At 35.4% G+C, this 18,958-nt stretch overlaps 1 long non-coding RNA gene across 3 annotated transcripts; it reads left to right on the top strand.

The window, feature by feature from the left end:
* Nucleotides 1-587: 587 nt before the first annotated feature.
* On the top strand, nt 588-15,185 carry LOC130150207 (uncharacterized). 3 transcript variants are annotated; one of them, XR_008822144.1, is made up of 4 exons: nt 588-692; nt 2,466-2,545; nt 14,346-14,422; nt 14,553-15,185. It is a non-coding gene; the product is annotated as an uncharacterized LOC130150207 (long non-coding RNA). The 3 variants fall into 3 exon arrangements; XR_008822146.1 differs by having other exon boundaries at nt 2,451-2,545; XR_008822145.1 differs by lacking the exons at nt 14,346-14,422; nt 14,553-15,185 and adding an exon at nt 7,358-7,589.
* Nucleotides 15,186-18,958: the final 3,773 nt, after the last annotated feature.

Genomic DNA, 18,958 nt, shown 5'->3' with positions numbered 1-18,958 from the left:
AAGATTAAATGGCAAAGGTAGCTCTTGGCAAACCACAAAATTAAATGCTAACAATATGTGTGCAGTTAGGTGAGAGAAAGCTAGTCTGAGACCTGTGCCGCAATTTAACAATTTATGTGAAAATGCATTTCTCAAGAACAGGGGCAGCGGATGGTTCTAGAACATCAACCTTTAGAAATAATGACTATACAGCAGTGTATATACAGAGATACTGCCACACATCCTTTTGTGCTCAACTGAAAACAAATATAATATAACATATACAGTACAGTGGAATGTCAGTAAAGATTGACTTTATACCTAGAACTGTTGCAAGGATAGTCTGTCATCTATAATGAAACTATTATATTGAAAAACAAGAAGTGAACACTTGTATCCAGCTTCTGGATAAGTGGATCTGAAGTGCACACTGGAGTGATTTGGGAGGACAGCATCATGTTTTGATGGTTTAATCATTCTCTACATGTGCAGTTGTAACAGAGTTATTTTTTTTCTGCCACCCTGATCAAATTTAATGGCAGAAAACCATGGTCAATATTTGCCTTTCTGAGGGCAAGGAACAAGCAACCACCCTGTACTCATTCTTTTGTAATTAAAGAGCTGACTCAATCATTATGAATTGCTTCATCCATCCAAATTCTCACAATGCACAGCCAGGGTTTCAATCTTCTTTTTGGAACAAAGGAATTGGGGTAAGTATTAAGTCCTACTTAATACCATATACGAAATAAGATTAAAATTGATTTAGCATGGAGACGCCAGGTTTTTTTAAGTGTCCACAGTGCAGTGCTGGCATACAGACAGCTACACACTGCAATGGGCAAACCCAACATTTTTACAAATACACTTATTACGAAGTATTTTAAATTTTGAAACTAAAGGTAGGATAGTTGTCTGCGACCATGCCCTGGCCACCATGCTACGGCACTTGGCCCACCCACATGCCCTGTCCTTCCTACCCCACCATGCCAGCCTGGTCTGAGCTCTGCAATGTTCCCACTATATCCCCATGGCCTTGTGAGGTGGTTGGGAATCCAGGGGACCATGGCACCATCAGGACTGGCCTTGAACCCCAGGACAGTTGCTGTGGGCCTGCATCCATCCCTGAGGGCACCTCCTGCCCTTGGCCCAACAGGAGCACCTGCCCCGTGCTTCTATGTGCTCCCATTGCCCCATGCCAGACCCTCAGCACTTAGGTATGGCTGCCCTCATGAATCAACAGTGTCCTGGCTGTATAGACAGAGACCAAAGCCCCCTTCTCAGCATCCCTGTAAGTGGTCTGACATGTCTTGGTGAGGTTTTTCCAGATTACTAATATATATTCTGTTTAGCAACTTTCTTTATTCCAAAGTACTGCTATTGTATGTCAGTGAAGTATTACTTTACTAAATGCATGCTGTTAAGCCATGATTGTATTCTAAATTTAATTTTTGTACTGTAAATCACTTTTCAAATGATTTAATATTATGTTAGGATTTATTACTTTGTGGATTTCGCTTCACCTTTTGTCTTTGATTAAACTTCATTTGCAGGAATTTTGTGGGATTTAGGGTCTTTTTTAAAATAACAGTAATAATTGCACTGAGATGCTTTACTGATTTATTACCTTTAATTGAAGGAAAGTCATTGTAATTTTGTTACCAGAGCACAGTGGCCAATGCTTTGGTGGTTTCATAAAAAAGATCCAAAAAAACAAATGTATCAGAAAAGTAAGGTACAGCAGTTTTAGTAAAAAAAAAAAAAAAAGTTTGTGCATGAACCAAAGGACACATATGAAGGTAGTTCTGCCATAATTGTACATTAAATCTTCAGCCGTCATAAATTGCCCAGATGAAGGCTGTTTCATATATCTGTTGATAGCTCGAGGCTTAAGAACACGGCCAATTTGTTTTTTAAAAATATACAGAATTAAGACTAATTTTGCCTGACTTCAGAAATCTATGATGTAGATGTCCGTATGTGAATTAGGTGTAGTCTGACATTGTGAAGAAATAGGCCTATCTGAATTACAGTTAGTCTCATTTCAATATCTTATGTAATTGATCATAAAGGGCTGCTAGCACAAATGTAGGTGTTACAATATAAACATCTAAAGTTAGTTAAGATAGATTATATGCAAAAAGCCTAAATAAAGTCTGTGGGATTCAGGTAAATGTTGTACCAGTAACATCAGTATGTAAAGGTACAAATAACAGGACAAACATTTCACTTTAACTGTTGAGCTGACTTACACAAATGCAGTGCATCTAGTGTACTCATAGAGCATACTGACAAACACTTTTCAAGGATATTTTCTCCTCTATACATTTTTCTTATAGTCATACCCTCCAAGCACTGCAATGGTCCATAAAGACAACTTTCAGTGGAAAATCTTGTTTATTTGACATATTTCTTGACAATAATAAATGCATCACAAACAGTCACGATGGCCTTTTGCACACTAACCCAAGGTCTGGAACTTTCAGAAGATGCAGAGGATGCACATTCTCAAGCAGGGTCTATGAAAGCAGTATGATCACACTGGCATAATGATGAAACCAAGCTGGTAAGCTTTACTGAAGATGATTATCTTCCTTCCAGATGCACAAATCTTGCTCTGCATGACTCTGCTTTGCACAGTGGACTTCGTGGCTTAGGGCAATATTAGTTTAGACATCACACTGCAGCACCACAGTTTTCTGTCATAAATATTTCAACTTTTTCACTGCAGGAGTAAGTAACAAGAAAATTAAAATATTAACAAAAGAAAACCTTTTTCTCACAGCTTTCTATGTTAAGCTTAAGAGGAAAATATGATATTAATGCTCTTGTTTACACTTACAACTATTCTCATTAAAGAATCATCACTTCTTAAAAATCTCAATATTTCTCCAAAGCTGCTACAGTCTGGATATTTAATTTCAGTTGTTTATTGCAGTTTTAATGGAAGCAACAATATTCACTCACCCTCATTTCATTTTAAGATGGCACCAGACAAGTTCACCCTCTTGTTTTTCAAGACCTCTGTTCATAATGCTTCTTTATAACATTCAAGGACATGAAACAATGATTTATAGTAATCTTCAGAGATAGTCCCCAAAAATGATACTCAAATCCAGATGTAGGTGTAAGTTTAGCCTGCTGACCAATTTAGCATGTTTTTGCCATGTTGATTACAGCTTCCTGTAAGGATGGTGTGAATTAAAGCATAAGAACATGTCCATTACCTGGTTTAATACAGTTAGCTCTGTTTACATATGTGTTGTAACTTGGATTTATACATGCTTAAATTGTGGATTACTTTATCTTCATCAGAAAGATAAAACATCATAGTGTTATATTTTCAAATTATTGTAACCTCTGTTGGTTCAGAACCAACCTGAAAACCCTATGCAAGTGATAGAAAGGATTGCATACATCTGTTCAGTGACAGCTGTTTTTTCAGAGCCAGACAGGACTGATACAAAAATTTCCAAAGTCTGAATTCAGGTGAAATCTGAAAAGACATTCCTGCCACTGGAAGAGTTAGTGTATGTGGAAAGAATGACTGTGCTTGAGGTATCTGATGGTAGAGAACAAGAAAACATTTTGTGTTATACATACATAGGAAATGTGATCCATTATGCTGTATGGGAACCTATACCATAGGTTAATCCCTGAATTCCATTTGTCACATGCCTCCTTTGAATAACCTGAAAATTTGCTCCTACCTTCTATTTATTATCTTTTACTCAATCATTTACACAAGCAGGCACATTTCCTCATTGCTCTATTATTTCTGCTTAATTTTCCCAAACCCCTTTTATCCTGGAATTAAGCAGAAACCTGTTTAAAATCCAAGTATATGAACAAGATCACATTTCCTGATCTCTTAAAAAAAAAAAAAAAAACACAACAAGAAGTCTGTGAAGTAGGAAATTTCTTCACAGGGCCATGCTAATTCTTTCACAGTAATTCATATTGTACTCCGGTGTCCACTTAATTCTTTTTCCAGTTTCTGCTAAATTGCCTCATATGGGCATCAAGTCTATAGGTCTTTTCAATGACTACTCTGTACAGGATTTTTCAATACCCGCGTACACGTTTGCTGACAGGTAGACACTAAATCCTAAGTTTTTAATAAACCAGCTATTTAATCCTCATCAGACTTTTGCGTAAAATCCAGCTAGAAATCGTTAGCTTTTATTATGTCATTTTTTGCCATAGTCACCTCAATTTCAAAAAGATTCTTCTGTTCAACTCCCTCCAAAAGATCACTGGTAAGGGAATATACTTCATACTGCAGGTATCTTTCAGTTTACTACTACTAATAAGTTAAGCAAGTTCATTCAGAAATGTTTCTCTGTACCACAATGCATAATACCATGGAATTATGTCCCTGGAGAAAGTAGGTATGGTTCCTATATTATGGAATATAACCTTAGAAATATCCCACTGAAACACCAGAAATAATCATCCACCTTATCAAAGGCACAAATCTAGGCATTTGAGATAAATAACAGCTGAAAAAAAGACTTTAGACACCAGCATCAGCATTGTTTCCAGTAAAGAGGTACAGTACCTCAACTTTCACAAAATTTTCTAAAGTAGAAAACCTGCAAGCTGTTTTCATCAACAGTTTCTGAGTTTAGGTCATGGAGATGGAAATTCTAAAGTGTTTTTGACAGGTACCTAAAAAGCTCAAAGGAAGCTAAAATTATGATTTTCATGCCAATTTGCTTATAAACCCATGGAGAAAGGTTTTCCTGCAAGAGTTGTCAAGGACATGTGAATTTATTGGATATTCTGTACATCTGACTAGAGTTAAGGTTCAGCAAACATTTATAATAATAGGTTGTTAGCATTAGTGTTGCTCCAGGTATACAAATGGTTCTCCTTCAGAAACTTGGTCCTTTTTTCTGCATATCTGTTATAATTGCCTGACAAGGATATTTCATCATAAAATAAAGGATATATGCCTCTCCTTAAAAGGATAATTTGTTAAGTGACTACAACAGAATAAAGGCCAAGCATAAAACATCTTCTCTATATTTGGGATCCCACAGGTCCAGTAGGCAGAAGTGAAACTAAAGGCAATTAACATACCTTAAACACCGGACCATGAAGCCTTTACCTCTGCAATTATTCACAGAAGTCAGTAACGTTAGAAAGTACTCAGCAGAGTACATCAGATTGAGTAAAGGTTCACAGTCTGCTGCTGCATGAGAAGGTGATTGGCCCCTCTTAAGGAGTATGAATGACCCATTTAATTAATCCTAGTTGTACAATGAGGAAGTGGCCATGATATATACTAGCAAAACATTTATGTTCAGGTCAGGGTCAGGACCCAATGGCTTTGCACTTAATCATGTACCTTCTCTTCAGATTTTGCTGAGCGTAAAAATATCTAAAATCTGTATTGCTGTAGCTGAGCAGATACTTCCCTATGGTAAAAGTGACAGAGGAGCTTTCTGTGCAATGGCCTAAGTGTGTCTTTACAACACAGTGAGCCTCACTGCAATTCCAAGGCCAGCACAGACCGCATTCAATTCAAAATTTTTTCAGGTTATAAGAATCCCCCTTTAACACCAAATTATCCAGGAGGAAATATGAACCTGATTTCATAATCACAATTCAGTTAATGAAAAAAGTTTACGCCATCTTTTTTTTTAATTACTTTTTCTGTTAGTAAAGTGAAGACATTTTATGCCCCTGAGCTTTTCTGTACATTGTCACTGTAGCTTCTTGTTCTTATGCTTTTCTAAGCATAGACTATGCTACTTGTTAGTGCTAACTTCTTATTCTAACAAAAAAAGAAACAAACACAAACAAAAGGTGGAGAATAAGTCGAATCAGTAGACATGAGTAATATATGCTGGAATCAACATAGCATTTACATTCCTTACAAGAGGATGAACTACTGAAGTGTATTGTTCTGACTCTGCTTTAGGACACAGTGAAACAGATATCTCCCAAGCTCACTACTGAAAGAGAAGGTTTACACTAAGCTGTCTCAGTCACGCTGGCAAATGTCATGTTTCTAGAGAAAAAAAACCCAGGTTTTAATGTAGAAAATAAGCTATGTAGACTCATGATTCCAGTCAAAATGTAATAAAGAGAATAATTGCTCAAACATGGGTTTGTAATTACATTCTAGAAAGCTTTCAAAACTACACTGTATTCAATACATTAAGAAAGACACACCATGAAATTACACCCTAAAACCAAACTGATAGAAACAAATCTTTCTTTAAAATATTCTTTCTTTAAGCTGTTTATGTTTCTGTCTCCAAAAAGAAAGGAAGTTACAGAGAATCCAAATGAGCAGATGTGTTTAAAAACATGACTCCTTCTTAGACACCTGCATTCCCATGGAATTCACTATATGATGTCACAAATTACACTCAATGGTAAAGCCTAACAAAATGAGCTTGCTTATTTTGCTCAAATAAAATGAGTGTTCATTTCTACTCATATTAAATTCTCACTCCCAAAATTTACTTCTCAATTAGAAGGATCTTGTGAGTAAGAAACAAGTTAAAGTGATCAAAGGCAAATGACTGAATTCCACTACTTTCTCATACTTGCAATTTCCCATACTATAAAAAGCTATTTTCCAAAGGGATATATACAAAAGCTTTCACATATGTCCTGGTGAACCTATCATCTCATGCAGTCATAGAATCATCAAGCTACAGAAATGCTGGTTGTAAGGGACCTGTGGAGGTCATCTAGTCCAGCTTCCTTTGACCCTTACACACCTGGAAGTATATTCCAAGAGGGCACACCCACACCAAGATCTTTCTTGGAAGTACCATGAGGCTGATCAGGTTCCCCAAGTCCTATTCTCGATATTTTTAAAGATGATTTTTTTCTGGAACATCTCTCAGTCCTCATGCTTTTCACAGATAATTGATACTAGTCTTGTAATTATACCAGCCAACTCTTTCAATGTTGGGAAATTGCAAGTATGAGAAAGTAGTGGAATTCAGTCATTTGCCTTTGATCACTTTAACTTGTTTCTTACTCAGTTAGATTCTTACTTAATTAGATCCTTCTAATTGAGAAGTAAATTCAAACAGGGATTGGTGTACACATGTTTCTCTACAGTTAAAATTGTTAGACTTTAAACATTCCAAAGAACCCTGTAGCACAAGAGTTACACACAACTAACACAAAACCCCAAGAAAACAACAAACAAACAAACAAAACAAAACAAAAAAACAACCAAACACACACACAAAAAAAACCCCAACTAAAACACAATTGGGATAAAGCCTAATATCAGCTGCCAACAATTTCCCAGATAACTGATAGCAAGATGTCTTGTGTGCCAAAACTTTGTCCCCTATAAATCTGCTCCTTGTGCTAAATGGCTGCTATTGTTGGTATCTTTCAGCTGCTTTCCCAGTAAGCAAATTTCAACTGGCAGCAAGGAAAAAGGCCTGTTCTGTCATTATGAAGCTGATGACAGCTTTAGTACAATTACATAAACAGCTGCTGCGGACAAGTGATGCTTTGCCAAGTGCATCCAATCCGTGCTGCCTTGTTTTCCATTTTTGTGCAGCATTGTTTCCTTTCCATTCTCTCTGCAATAATAATAAAGAGAAATCACCAAAGTTGAATATAAAGGGCCTGTTTGTTCTCACTTTTTGCTAAGGGACAAAGAGAGAATGAGCCCACCACTGTCAAGGGATGGCTACAGATACACAGCTTTCCTTAGAAAAGCCTTCTCACCAGGGAAAAGGGCAATAAGGGACTCAAACTCTTTAATACCAAGCCTGGTGAGGATGGTCAGGAGACAATGGCATTGCAATAGACTTCCTAGGAACTATATGCAGTAGTAGACTGCAGTCATCGCCAGTTTGCTGCCACCTAGGACCTGTTCCATTAAGTCAAAAACTGAAATAATTTGGATGTAAATATGACTGGAAGAAAGGCTCAGGACTGGCTTTTGAACCTCTGAATAAAGCAAAGGAAGTCTGTACTGATAGTGAAAAGATTGATAGCTACAATAACCTTGTCCTATAAAATCCCTTATAAAAATATCTTTGCCTTTATAAAACCACTTCTTTCTTTTCCTTGTTTAGTTTCCCCAGTCCAGCCCTCTGTGCCAGCTCTGCAAATCGGATAATGCCATTTCATACTTCTATTAATTTACCAGGGAATAATGTGTATCATCAGCTTCGTGGCCTCTGATATTGGCCTCTTTGGAAAAGTGAGCAATAAATTCAAGATTATAATAAAAAAAAAAACACCAACCAATCCACATTAATTTGAATCTGCTGCAATAGGCCATGTACATTCAGATATTTTTAAAAAAATGTGGAGAAACCTCAATGAATAGGCTATAGAATAGCAATACTAAAATATTTTCTCAAGCTAAAGATGTTATATTAGTTTGCTAATGTACTCCAAGACAATACTAGCATGGAGAAAAATTTAAGTTCCTTCCTATAGAATACGTATGACATTTCCATCTTGTTTCAAACCTATGAATGACAGATGGGCCTAGCACAAGTGGAAAAAATGGAATTCCAAACTGAGGAGAATTTTATAATATTTTTTCCTTCTTAAAGAAGTTGATACACAACCCACACTGCTGTATTTGACTATCTGTAACACTCAAATTTTTATCTGTCTGACCCAGGATTACATTTGCAATTTCATATATCCAATATTTTATGAAAAATAATAATTTCATAAATCACAAGAGGCAAGTGCTTTGTACTCTGCACTGTCCAAGACCCTGGTGAATAAGAAAATGCGTGTCATTCACTCAGGCTCTAAAAACTCCAACTTCCTTTTCTTTTGTTGTCTGAGACAATTTCAACTCATCTGGTTCTTCTCTCAAAGGCTCACACTGTTTACTTTTGCAAGGAGTGGAATGATCAGCAAGCATATAATTTCTTGTAAGGGTGATTTGAACATCAGGCTGGATAACCAGTTTGTTTCAATATTGTATATAAAGTAAGCATATTTCCTGTCAAGATACCTGATATCTCAATAATTACGGCATATACCAAAGCTCTAAGAGATGTAGATCAAAAAATTCTCAGGAAGAACAAAATTAAATCATTGCTGTCTTAGTTCTTATGCGAGCACAAAAAAATCTTAATTGATAAGTGAAAGAAGGTAACTTCCCTTTCATCATATCTGAGGTTTGAGGCTTACATACTTTTCCAGTCAACACTGTTCACAGCTTCGATCTGAATAGGCACATAGTTTCAAAAAGACTGAAAATCCATCTTAAGGTGAAAAAAATAAATGTCCCATTCTAGAAAGGATAGTCTGCAGAGGCTTGGAGCCCATACTGAAGTGGGTTGAGGGATGTCTCAACAAAGCAAGCAAGTGGAAGCTTGGAAGCAAGTGATTTTCCTTTCTGATCTTATTAGGAGCAGTATATGTGTATATGCACCCAGGTGTGCAGACACATAGAAAAAGTGTCCTAGCTTTTGCTGTTCTGAGATCATGCAAGCAGGTCATTTCACATTTCATTAAACACAGAAGAGGGAGATCTTAAACAAACTTTACGTAACATACAGATTACTTTTTTTTCTAGTAAGTCAGAAGTGCATAGTCATTTCCTATACTGAGGATTTAAAAAATAGAAGTAACAAAATCATTCCCTTGCGCATATTCAAAAAATATAAGCATGGTTATATAGAAGAGAATCTGGTCTTCTGTTGAGCTTCCTTCTGTCTCCTGAAAGGAGCATATTTAATTATTCAAATGAACTATTATGCAATTAAAAAAGAAATCCTGTCATTGTACTTATGGATGACCTTTCCTAAAAACCCTATAATATTGCTTGCTTTGGAGCTGAATTCTGACATTCATCTCCTGCATAATTTGCACAAATCAAGTAAGTTTGTTCCAAAAAACTATCAATATCTTTAATCAAAGGCTTCTTCACACTGCGTAATTTCTGCTAAAGCTTTGGCAAGTTTGAACTCAAGGCAAGGGAGATATGGCAAGAACACAAGCTCAAACGTTCAAACGACAAACAGCTAGCCTAGGAGAGAATTGACTTTTAATGTCTGTAATTCATAGGGTTGGAAAGCTAGAAAGTGTGTTATGCAATGACTGCAAGAAAGGTTTACACGGATATTAAATCATTGTAATAGCTGCACATACTACTGTTCCAAGGGATATAAAAAGTGGTGCTTTAAAGTACAAATTCCTCCTGTTGCAGCTCTGTAGTCTAAACAAATGGCTCCTAGACACCCATATTCGTGCTTCTCCATGGGGTTTTAGAAATGATGGTAGAATCATCAACACTGTCTCTCAGTACAGAGATAACAAAGGCTGGTCAGTGCTTCCTAGAATATCTAAATATCTGCTTGAACAAAATGAAAAGTCTGATGTTTTCCATATTATGCTCAAAAACTGCCCCATTGTGATGCATGTGAGAATGACATGAACATAAAGTTACCTAAGCGTATTTCCATTCACAGTCTCTTATTAAAGATGTCTTCAAATTAAGTTAGATGGGAAGTTATGTAGATTTGATATGCTACTTCTGGGGTTTTGTAATTATTTAGGGAGAGATAAGGGACATTTAGATTATTAGAGCTCAAGTTAGTTCTTTCATTTGGGAATAGTCTAACATTAGCACATAAATATACATAAAAATAATGATATTTTGTTTATTCAGGTTTATCACACATCCCACTGTGTAAAGTTTAAGAGGTGGAGATGAGATTGTCTCTCCAGTCCAAGAGTTATTTGAAGTAGTTTCCCGGATGATTAACAAAAGAAGGGGTCAGGAAAGATTCAGTGTTTTTAAGTAGAATGTGATATTCCAGACAAGCAGTGAGAGATATTTTTCTCACTCATATTCAGCCCCTTTACATTCACCCTAGAATTTTTTTCACAGGAGGCCCAGACAAGGGTTCTTGAGACTACATTATGGAGGAGAGGGATGCAATAAACTGTATTGTCTTCAGTAAATTGCTACCATCTTTTGGAATTTAGACAACTCACTAGGCCTATGCCAAAATGATAAGAAATGTAAGATAATGTCAAATATCTTGCTATATGCCAAGTGCATCATTGCTGGCCTGAGAAAGATGCACTGGGTAACTTGTTTCTTCAATTTACAACCTAGCAGCAGTTTTTCGTAGTGCCCATGAAAATGAAATACATTTAGAATGTACAAAGATGGTTGTCTAAATATGAGTGAATTTGATTTTTATATAATAATAAAAGAGAATCTTCCAGATTTACATCCCTATTTCAGCAGAGAAGAACCTCAAAGGACACTGAAATGAAGAATGGGACAGTCTTCATCCACACAATCATATTTCTCTTAAACAGGTTGCTGATACAGCAGTAGAAAATGTATAAAAAATTAATTCTAACTTTGTCCTGACAAACAATATAAAGGGGGTGCTTCACTTAATTGAGTAGTGGTGAACAGTGCGTTGCAAAGAGCGTAGGCCTTGTTCTAGCAACTGCAAAACTTTGTTAAATTTCCAACAAAATTAAAAAGTTTCCATTGCTCATTAATACATTCTTTGTATGAGCAGGTGAAGTGAATCTCCCTGTCTTCCCACTGCCTCTCACTGTCATTTCTTTGCATAGGAATTGTTGTTTACTAGTTGTTTATTACAAACAATATTACACTATTAGCACTATTTTAGTACTATTTATTACACAGGATATTGTGACAGGATCTCATTGTCTGTTTGCAAAGAGAACAAAATTAATACTTAAAGTCATTTGAGATCCTACATTCTTACTACTGGAAAGAACACCAGCACTGGATTCATACAAACAAAGCAATGAGCACGGCTACAGCAGGATACTGATTGGCTTCAAAGTGGTCAGCAAAAAAGCATATATGGATTTTTTTTTATATACTTTGTCAAAGAGCCGGCTATTAGGGGGGAAAAGTGTGAATGACACATTGTTGTCTTTATGGATATTTATAGTCATCTCTTTCCAAGTTTGTGAAGGATTGCTAAAGAAAACACACATATTTGCTCGATTGCAGTGAAATGCCAGTCAGTAAAGTTAGAAGCTGTCACAAAAAATAATCAAACAATCCTGGCTCAGATTACTTACTGAAATTCTTCCTAGTTATTTCTTTTATATACAAGTTTGTTAAAAATTATAACACTTGAACAGAACACTATGATGAGACATTCATATTTATAAATATAAGTATATATGTAGCTTTAACATTAAAGCAAATGAGCAACATTTCACTTAAGTTAAACAGATGCATATCTTTGCAAATGTATTGCTGATTTTCTGGAGGATTTTGCAAGTGCACATAGGATTACCTAACACAACATTAAAAATAGTTTTGTTAAGTCATTAAATAATGTTATTTCTAGGTGAGCATTAAAGAAAGATAATTAGAGATAATTTTAAAACATGGCTATATGCATTTATAAGTGCTGCTATATGTGGTGCACCTCACAAACATAATATTAATAGTACTTCTCATTACATTTGAAGTTATTCCATAGCTTTCAAGGCTTTTTATTTTTCTAAAATGTAGTTGTTTACCTAATAAAATTAAAACCATTTCATCATAAATTGATGAAAGATCACCTTCTTGTAATTATTTACAAGAATGAAAGTAGCTCTAGCAGCAGATTCTTAGTTAAAAATATACTGAATCATGAAATAAATGTAATTTGTGACTGCTGACATTCCCAGAACATACTAGTCATCAGCAAGTTTCTGTGTTTCAAGAATCATAACAGCCTTTTAAGGCTTTGTAGAATACAGTTGTATTAATATGGTAAATATTTTCATAGAATGAAAAAAATATCCTATAACATTTGTGAATGATACTCCCTCCTACCACCTACCCACCATGAATGTTGCTGGTGCTACTTTTATCTCTGAATGCCTATCTACCAATGGTACAACTGCCACATACAGCGGGCCAAGGGCTCCCAAGCCAGTATGTAAGACTAGAATGCAACAGGTTGTACAAAACCTCCTTTATCCTCCTTGCCCCAAAGCCCATTTCAAACACACTACACCATTGCCTTTACCATTTATTACATTTTGAAATAGACATTATGGTCCTCCTTTATTGTTTTATGCAGGCAGATGCCCTTTAATAAGTACAGTGAACATAAGCCAGGTGAAATATAAACCCGTAGCATCTCTATTCTGCCTTGACCAATTGTTCTCTTTTCAAGTTTTCCACTTGGTAAGAAAGGTGTGCCTAGCCCACATCTGTTTTTTTCCTGTTAATTTTCATTTCAGGATACATTTATGTAGACAGGAAAACAAATTCATAAATCAATAGCCCTATAAAATGGTTTTATTATTAATAAGGATAATATAGGGGTTTCTTTGAGTAAATATGGGCCTCCAGGTCTTTCCAATACCAGGTGTAAAGGGAAGCTTAGCCACTGTAGCAACCAAGTACTGATGACTGCAGCCATCAGCCCAGCATAAGGCAGAAACAGCAATGATATCTCCAGGGGAACACACCATCTTCTGAAAGTCATTACAGTCACACACATGGAGTTACAGGATGGATATTGATATATTAGCAAAATTGCAGCCATCTGCTCCTGACTCTTAATATTCTTGTGGCAGCCTAACTGCCAGAGCAGGGAAACCTGGATTATAACAGCAGCAGTATGAGAGGGACTTTCTATCAGGGCTTGCTAGGAGATGTGGGCTAGGTGCAGTGCTCAGTGGTACTGTACAAGAGCTGTGCAACACTCCATATACACCATGAAGTTCTTTTTGATGCAAAACCAACTTGTATTTAATACTTGTATTTTGAAATGGAAATCTACTTTAATTTAATTTAAAGACTTAATTAACACAATAATCACTTTTGTCAGTCTTCTCTTGCTTTAAGACCAGAGACTTACCTTTTTAAATTAAAGCAAAGCCTCTAATTTTTAAATTTTCCCTTTACCCCCTTTCCTGCTAACAGTTCCTTAAACCCCCTAAGAAATCACTTACCATTGCAAAAGCTCTGGACATTGGTGTGGCTTGATCATTCCTTTTTGTCATTTTTTAAATGCTTTTTCGTTTTCCCTGTTGTCTTAATGTAGGAGAGAAGGTTTAACTATTTGATTTAAATTGTATATTCAAGCTTGATATAACTTTGTCACTGTCACAGGTACTCAGACTAAAATTTAAAGGACTCCTTATAGCATTATTATGCATGGAACTGTAATATACAGCAATTTTTGCACACATCTGTCTCCTTTGAAGAAAAGGAATGCTGCAGACCTCCACTCCCAGTTTATTCATTGTTAGAAAAATTGGTATTTAGGCATGTCAATTTATATTTTCTTTGTAGAGTGAGAAATCCAAGATTGTGGTCTGAAATTATGTCACAAGACCATCCGTTGTTTGATAACAATTCTTTAACACTTGGTCTCATACCTCTCCAGCTACTTCCTCTTTGGCTCAGAAATGTTCCTAGCTATGATGGGCAACATCTTGTTTTGGTACACCTACTTCTTTCAGAGTGAGTAAGATTTCTTTGAGCACATTGTTCTTCTATCAGCCACCAACACTCGTGCTTGATGAAAAAGTAGGAAATGTTAGCCATAATAACAGGCTTCCTGTCACTTCTAAATTTTATTTGTCTCCTTTAGCCTGAAATTCAGAAGTCTACTTTTGACCTCTGTTGTATATCCACTGTCACTACCAACTCTGGATTGTTGGCAGCCATTATCCACACCCACTTCGTTGACAGTACAGTGATCTTCACCCTGTCTACTGTGAAAACCGTTTTATGGAATCTGTGAACAGTTCCTCATCATTGAAATTCTCACTGGATTCCGTTGCTGCATTTATTGTTTTATTTCTGCTGGACTAAATGACAAAATGGCTGTGCAGTACTCAGCTTTTGCTGTTTTATTCAAATGCTATATTCATTTTCCCACCCTGCAGGGTCAGGAGGACTCTGTATTCCAGTATTCAGTTGCTTTATTTCTCTCCATGCCTGTTGTGCCTTTCCTTTATATTCTCTGATCAGATGATACATAGTCTGTGCTTTCATGATTATCTTACACCATTTCCTGGCTCTTTATTTTACAGATATATATCAAATACATTTTTATAAGAAAAAAATAATAATAAAAAAAGAACATTTCATAAAATGAAAGAACTTATTTCCATGCAACAACAAAGACTAGAAATTCTTCATAGCTATTGTTTCATATATGCTGACATTGTCAGACAACATCCAATTTTCAACAGATATCAAAATAAAACGTATCGTGAGATTTTAGGACAATATTATAATTATTGACAAGAGCATGCGAGTGTTTAACAAGTGCAAGATAATTCTAAGAAATAATCTTTATCTGTTCTGTATTCACTAGCAGAGTTTGCTGGGTACATTGCAACGTTGATGACCAGCAGCATGTGGGCAAGGGCTGCATCAAGAACACCATGAGGCGTCTACATCCCAACAGCAGACCTGATCAGACAGTTCCCCTGTGCCAGTGGCACTGCCAACATTGACCAGAATTTGTTAGGCTCAACAAAAATCAGATTTTAGGAAATAAATATGCATGCATACTCTAACTTTGTAGCCAAAACAAGAGTACAGCACAGAGACAGTAGGTCTGTATTCCTTAGACACGAGGTCTAATGAACAAATTGTTGTATGAGGTTATTTTAAAGGGTTAAAAGGGCAATTGCTACAGATTCACATGGTATTCATTGGTGGAATACAGATTCTTATTAACTCATTTCAGAAAAATGCATGTTGTTCATCATCCTAATACTCTATAGCTAAAATCAGATCATAGATTCTTAAAAGCTGGGGGTTTTTTATTTCACATAAGAAATCAAAGGTTAGTTGTGACTACCTAGAAATATAAGGTAATATTTATTACACTAGTTATATAAATCAGAGGTCATTTATAAATTCCATACACTTTAATTTTCACATTTCTTTCCCATACTTTTTAATGCTTAATATCGTAAGTATCTGAAAAATTACTTTTTTGCTTATGTAGATGATAACGTCTGCTCCCTGAGGATCTAAAACTGAATTATTCAGTGCTCTCTGACAACACTCAAGACAAATTAAATAAAATCAAAATGAACCCTGATGACTTTCCCTTTATATTCACATTTTAAAATAATAAGCACTGACAAGAAAGGCATTACTATCTCATATGGCCCAATTAGGAGAACTAAAGACTTGAGGCCGTATTATTTGCTATGGCAATTTCTTATTGCACTACTTTAGAATGATCTGCCAGAAGTCTGGCTGTATTCCCAGCCTGAAAACTTACGCACAGGGATTTAATAGTTTGAGAAGAAGAAAGGGCTTTGGTGTAAAAAAATTCACATGTTTGAGAAAGAGTTAATAGTAAAAATGGGGGGAGGTTTTTCACATTTATCACACAAAATAATGAAAGTAGACATTTGTGCCCTATTTACTCACAAATTAAGCATCGTGACAGAACTGGTGTAAGGAAGTTGTCCTTCCCAAGGTCACAGTTGCCAGTAATCATCTGGGACTAAAATGAAAATACTTTTATTTTACTTGTTTATACTCTGGTTTTATTTATAATACTTTTAAAAGTCTTTAGCTGAAGATCAAATTCAACACTTACAAAAAGTTTCAAATTTTAAATGGGATAAATACAGAAGTTTACTGTTGGAAGGTTTTTTAAAAGCCAGATTGACATCTGTCACATTTGTGTTACTGGCATTAATCAATCAGAAGGAACATATTGCTAGAAGGTCTTGTCAACAACATGCTTGTTTTCATCATACCAAATAATTAATCATAAACTTAAATATCAGTCTTTTAATCAATCTAATCCTTTATAAATATCCATCAATAGAAATAGGTAGTAAAGAAACCCATCTAAATTTTCTGTGATTTAGACAATTTGAATGAAAACACAATTTCTAGCCGAGTTATCAGAAATGTTTTTTTGAGTTATCAAAAATATTTTTTCCCAAACGTTTTAATCATAAGTAAAAAAGATATGAATATTTCTTGATGTCACTCTCATTCACATATCTTACCATTTGCACTAAAATGTAAATATAACTTTAATTTAGAGAGTTTGCACTGAATAAGTAAATCTAAACTGGCATTACAAAACCTTGTCACAGAAATATCAGACATCCTGATTATGTATGTGACATAAATGTTGTAAGTCAGAGAGAAAACCTGAAACAACAAGGGTATGTGGTGCTATTTAGGTATTATTTCTGAATGAGTAGAAGAGATGTTTCCTTCAATAATAATTCTTTTTTTTTTTTTTTTACAAGTTTATATTTTAAAACATTCATTTAGTTGAATGCTGACAACAGATGCTATTATTTGTTACTTATCTTGATTGGGTATCTTCACGATTTTAAGTACTGCTTAAAATCATAAGTACACTTTTCTCCACCAGTTTACAGTCTAGAAAGGCATAACACAAATAAAGAGTTAAAAAAGGATGCAGCAGGAATGCAGCAGAAAGAATGAAAAAAATCCTAATTTAAACACCTTACTGTCCAGATGTCTCCAAGAAATAAACAATAGATTTCCTCCCTTTCATTTCCAACATATTTGACTGCAGACGTTACTATTTTCCTGAAATTCTGTGACAAACTTCTATGTATCAGCAGCAAACTAATTGTCAGTATGAAACTAAAATCCTCTTAACTCAAAAATGTTGTTCACATTTATAAGGAACTCAGTAGAGTAAAAGAAAATTTGCATTCTGGGATTCATGTTTAGCCCTCACCAAAATTCTAAAATGGAGAACAGTAACAAATTTCTTTTAATGGAATCAGTCCACAATATCTTAAATCTCAGACCATAACCTCAGCACTGAGTAGTAAAAGGAAACTGTTTAAGAAACTATAGCAATCTGATATGGAGGAACAGCTAAAAGAAACAGTTATTTAATTAGTTGGCGTATTAAAATAATTAATTAAATACAATTAAAATAATCGTATAAATTAGTTGGAGTTTTAAAATAAAGTGGGTGGTTTTGGTGTTTTTTTTGTTTGTCTTTTTGGTTTTTTGTTTTTCCTTAAACAGCAATGCTAGATATTCCAAGATGTACCATGCTGGAAGCTGAGGAGTCAAACTAAACAAGAATACCTCAATGTTAAAAAAGATAATATATATCTCAGAGACTTGGTCGCATTATTTGGCCTTCCAGTGCATGTATTAGAAGAAAAAAAATATATTTTCAGATCTATGTTAAAATCAGGAAACAGTAACATAGAAATGGTTCCTTAGACTATATGGATCACTGTGAACGGAGGCAAATAAACTTTACACCTTGTGTTTAAAAAAAAAAGGACTTCCTCCTTCATTATTCTGCCCTAACAGTTTACTTCACCATTAGTTTTCTAGAGGTTTTTGTGCTTATTAACAGTAACACTGGTGGTAGCGTTAATAACAGTGCTAGCAGAAATGGCAGCCTTCTAGTCCTGTTCACAAAGATTCTGACGTGTTATACTTTATATACACAAAATCAAAGATGACTGTTGTGCCTTAAATGTGCATGTGCTAGACTGCTATGTCAATGCATCCATAAAAAGCAATACATTCTCCAGGCTGATTCGGACTGGACTTAATATGAGAATAATCTTGCAAGCATATCATCTGCACCCATTCAAAAATGAATTTTCTTCATGTTTAAAATGCCTGGATAGGTACTCCACACAACTGACTTCAGCTTTCATTATATAGCTCTAGCTTAGCAATGGGTTGAGGAAAACATCACAAAGAAAGCCTGCCCCCCCACCCAGCACTGGCTTACCACTAATTAAGCGCCATCCTACACAGAATAAAATCTGCAGTTAAACTTCATGCCTTGAAAAATAGATACAACTTGCCAAGCCTTGCCCTTCTTGAGTAATTGATCTACATAAACAGATGTAGCAGTAAACTCTGAATTTGGCCCCTCTTACTGAACATTGCAAACAAAGGAATAAATTGATAAGTGATTACCTTCCCTCTCTCCTAGTTAATACATTTTAGAAGTGTATGGGCAAAGTAAACGTATGACATCCTCAAACTGTT

This window comes from Falco biarmicus, chromosome 5 (assembly GCF_023638135.1).
Source record: "Falco biarmicus isolate bFalBia1 chromosome 5, bFalBia1.pri, whole genome shotgun sequence".
NCBI lineage: Eukaryota > Metazoa > Chordata > Aves > Falconiformes > Falconidae > Falco > Falco biarmicus.
This window is presented reverse-complemented; position numbering and strand designations above follow the sequence as displayed.